This window comes from Salmo trutta, chromosome 12 (assembly GCF_901001165.1).
Source record: "Salmo trutta chromosome 12, fSalTru1.1, whole genome shotgun sequence".
NCBI lineage: Eukaryota > Metazoa > Chordata > Actinopteri > Salmoniformes > Salmonidae > Salmo > Salmo trutta.
Window position 1 is genome coordinate 68,428,639 of NC_042968.1, and position 4,858 is coordinate 68,433,496.

General features: G+C 38.1%; 1 long non-coding RNA gene across 1 annotated transcript; it reads left to right on the top strand.

Moving 5' to 3' along the window:
* The first annotated feature begins 2,915 nt into the window (after nucleotides 1-2,915).
* Nucleotides 2,916-4,642, top strand: LOC115204054 (uncharacterized). Its single transcript, XR_003880300.1, has 2 exons — nucleotides 2,916-3,391; nucleotides 3,458-4,642. It is a non-coding gene; the product is annotated as an uncharacterized LOC115204054 (long non-coding RNA).
* Nucleotides 4,643-4,858: the final 216 nt, after the last annotated feature.

Genomic DNA, 4,858 nt, shown 5'->3' on the forward strand with positions numbered 1-4,858 from the left:
CCTTTTTTCGATAATGCTGTACTGTATTATGCAAATTACTACTAGTCTAACTTGTTGCTCAGTCAGCTGGAGCTGAAGTTTGCTTGGATGTTTTTTTCCGGTTTGTTTGAAGTCAGAACTGACAATGTCAACATGTGTCACTAAGATGGGAACATTCTGTGAAGCACTTTAAGTTTTCCAAACTACTACTCACTTATACAGAACAATCTTTGATTATCATTGTGGGGAGTTTTCTGTATTTTCTTATTTCTCTAGGAAGGCAGGTTTTTATTATCCACAAAGAAGAAACATCCATTAATAGTATCTCATACCATGTAGTTGATACAGTATAACTTTTTTTTTACACTTGTAGAATGTAAACTTTGTTTATATATACAGTTCCAATCAAAAGTTTAGACACACCTACTCATTCCAGGGTTTTTCTTTATTTTTACTATTTTCTACATTCTATGAAATAACACATATCGAATCATGTAGTAACCAAAAAAAGTGTTAAACAAAATCTAAGTATATTTTATATTCTTCAAAATAACCACCCTTTGCCTGGATGATAGCTTTGCACACTCTTGGCATTCTCTCAACCAGCTTCACCTGGAATGCTTTTCCAACAGTCTTGAAGGGGTTCCCACATATACTGAGCACTTGTTGGCTGCTTTTCCTTCACTCTGCGATCCAACTCATCCCAAACCATCTCAATTGGGTTGAGGTCAGGTGATTGTGGAGGCCAGGTCATCTGATGCAGCACTCCATCACTCTCCTTGGTCAAATAACAAAAAATCTCAAATTTGGACTCATCAGACCAAAGGACAGATTTCCACCTTTCCATTGAATGTCCATTGCTCGTATTCTTGGCCCAAGCAAGTCTCTTCTTATTATCGGTGTCCTTTAGTAGTGGTTTATTTGCAGCAATTCTACCATGAAGGCCTGATTCATGCAGTCTCCTCTAAATAGTTGATGTTGAGATGTGTCTGTTACTCAAACTCTGTGAAGCATTTTTTGGGCTGCAACTTCTGAGGCTGGTAACTAATGAACTGGGGTGCGCGCAAGATGGCGGTCAGTGCAGATGTGTTTTTTTGGTAGCTGAAGGAATAATGGGATTTCCTCACCCAAATATGACCATTTGGTCATTTCTAAGGTCATAAAACCCTGTATGAATATGATTTAGTTTGCTTACCAAAGTAATTGATTACTCTCTTAAATGTATTCCCCTCTAAAACTATTAAGTTAGTGACAACGCTAGATAGCCAGATCAGCTAGCTAGCTCAAAAACTAGCTTGTCTACATGTAAACTTCCAAAACCAAATGAAAAGAAATGGAGAAATCATCAGATGGACAATTAACAGCAAAAGATGGTATGGTTTTGGGTACTCCTCTTCAGAATGTAACTGGGGGGAAATACTGCTATGTGTGATGAAAATTACTTTCGCCCATCCAGTCTCCAGCTTGGGCCGTTACCTTACGACCCCGGCACTCCAGTCAAGCCCCAGGGGAAAAAGATGAGGGCAATAGGGTATGTCACTTCTTGAGATGCGAAACAATATTGTGATGCTTTTGACAGCAAAGATAGATGAAAGGGCAAATGGCTTAGGGAGAATACAATGAAAATTGAGGCCATAAAAAAAATCAGTTGACTTTATCTTTGGAGAAGTGAGAACCCTCAAAAGTGACATGAAGAAAGTGGAAGTTATCTGCCAGGAAAATAAAAAGGTGACTGAACTCGAGCAAAAGTTGAATGAGGTGGAGAGATACCAGCGCAGGTGGAACCTGAGGCTCCATGGGATTCCAGAGCAGGTGGGTGAGGACATCAAATGCAGAGTTGTTGACATCTGTGGAGCTGTCATTCCCGAATCAAAAGCCAAACTTCAGGAAAATGTGGACATCGTTCATTCTTTGGGAAGACTCAAGTATCAAGACAAGAGACCGAGGACAACCATCATCCGGTTCACCAACAGATCTACACGGATCTTCTCTGGAGGCGAGCGAAAAACTATGTGTTCCTCATCAAGCTAAAATTGAGCTTCACGGAGGATCTGACCTCAGCAGACAAAGTAACACGAGAGAAACGGTGGCCGATGGTGGCTGCAGCTCAAAAGGCAGGGAAAACAGCATTTTTGTCGGTGCAAGAGTGATCATCGATGGGAAAGAAATGTGGCCAAACCAGAACATTTGAGAGAGAGCCAGAGTCTAACTTGGACAGAACTGGTAGGCCTAAACACTGCCTAATTGCCAGGTGAAAAGCAGCCTTTTATTGTAAAGAATTTACCGTAATTTCCAGACTATTGAGTGCACCTGAATATAAGCCGCACCCACTGAATTTAAAAAAATATATTATTTTTACATAAATAAGCCGCACATGTCTATAAGCCGCAGGTGCCTACCGGTACATTGAAACAAATTAACTTTACACAGGCTTTAACCAAACACGGCTTGTAACAAAAATAAATAGGCTTTAACGAAACACGGCTTGTAACAAAAAATTAAAAATTTGCAGTAAGCTTTAGTTGTCAATTCCTCACGCTGCTGTTTCCAACGTCTTATCATCGACTCATTAAGACCAAGCTCCCGTGCAGCAGCTCTATTTCCTTTTCCAACAGCCAGATCAATCGCCTTCAACTTGAAAGCTGCATCATATGCATTTCTCCGTGTCTTTGCCATGATGAGGGTGACAAAATGACTACCGTAATCAGAATGATGGGAAGTTTGAGAGCGTTCGATTTAATCTAAACAGTAAACAAAAAAGTTGTTTGACCTTAACCTGTTCGGCAATTTCATTGGTCTAATGAAAGCTTCATGCCGGCAAAAAACTGAGCACGTCACAGAATGTGTTTTTTTGGAAAAAAAAAATTGAAAGCGGGAAAAATCCATATATAAGCTGCGTCATTGTTTAAGCCGCGAGGTTCAAAGCGTGGGAAAAAAGTTGCGGCTTATAGTCCGGAAATTACGGTACACAAACACTTGAATGAGAAAAGGCTGACCTGAAAACTGGTAAACTAAACACTATGAGTAAATAACTGCTTATTGTAAGGTCTACACAATGTCTCCCCCTTGTGGGAGTAAGAATAATTTGGTAACTTTATGACCATTATTTCTTGTTTTTTGTTGGAGGGGTTAATAATGGGATGGAAACCCTTTTGACTTACATATCCTTAGGAAAAGATTATATTAGGATAACAAGGTTGTTGGTTGAAGTTTGTCTTTATCTCTTTGTTCAGTTAATGTCAGGGGTATTTGTAATTTACTTAAGCGTAAGACTATTTTCCTGTATTGCAAACAGTTTAATGCAGACTTTTACTTTCTACAAGAGACTCATGCTTGTTCTTCCCATCTAGCTTTTTGGAAGAATCTATGGGGTAAGATATCTGATTATCATATGGCAACAACCACTCTGCAGGTGTAGCAGTTTTAAGAGGTGCATTTAAAGGGAAGGTCATCAGTAGTAAGACTCACCAATCTGCAGGTGTAGCAGTTTTAAGAGGTGCATTTAAAGGGAAGGTCATCAGTAGTAAGACTCACCAATCTGCAGGTGTAGCAGTTTTAAGAGGTGCATTTAAAGGGAAGGTCATCAGTAGTAAGACTCACCAATCTGCAGGTGTCGCAGTTTTAAGAGGTGCGTTTAAAGGGAAGGTCATCAGTAGTAAGACTCACCAATCTGCAGGTGTCGCAGTTTTAAGAGGTGCGTTTAAAGGGAAGGTCATCAGTAGTAAGACTCACCACTCTGGACGTTGGTTAATTTTAACAGTGAATTTCAAACGTGAAATGTTTTTATTAGGGAATATCTATGCATCCAACACCAAACCAAACAACAGGATATTATTTCAAGAATTTGAAGAAGAGATTAATAGAGTTATAGGTGTATTTCAGGATATCAAAATTATCTTAGATGGACATTTTAATTCTGTATCTAATGTGATGATTGACAGATATCCCCCTCCTAACAGATCCATCATTGTTAATCCTGAGTTTAATAACCTATGTCTTGGTCTTGGATTAGTCAATATTTGGAGATCTAAATATCCTGATAAAAAGGACTTCACTTGGAGTAACAAGGACATGTCCAGACAGTCAATAATTGACTTCTGGTTGATTTCTAATTAATCAGATAACACTGTAGTCAAGGTATCCATTGAACCATCAATTCTTACTGATCATAAAGTTATATTCTTATCTTTAAACATTAATGGCTCTGAAGTTAATACACCGAATCAGAGTTATTTGAAAACTCAATAGTAGACTGTTGGCAGATGATAATTTCAAGATGGATGGCCAAAGAAATTATAAAATAAAATTGTGGGAAAGCCCAACTATTTAAGTCTTATGGAAAATATTGGGAATTAATGAAGTATGAAATAAGATGAACAGCCATGAAGAGAGGTAAAGAAATGTCTGAACTTAAAAAATTGAGGGAAGATAAACTTATTAAGGAAATACATTCTCTAATCTCAATGGAGGACCTTGATGAAGAAGGAAAGGGTCAGTTATTTTCTTTACAACTAGAAATGGACCGAATGTATGAAGAGAGAGCAAAGGGGGCATTTGTCAGATCAAGGAGATAGTGGGAGGAAGGTGAAAAAAGTTAAATACTTTTACAATTAGAGAAAATTCTGAATTTACCTCTGCCATCTATATTAAGTTTATGAACAAAGAAAATGAAAACCCCAAAGATATTTCAAAATATGTTTCCGAATTCTATGGTAATCTTTACACCAGTAATGCCTGTCTAGGCATACTAGTGACATATCTGCCTCTCTAGACTGTGCAAAATTCACAGATGAAGACTTCCAAAAGTCTTGTGATGAATTTATTTCTATTCATGAAATAAAAAAATGTATCAGCAAGATAAAAGAGAACAAATCTCGAG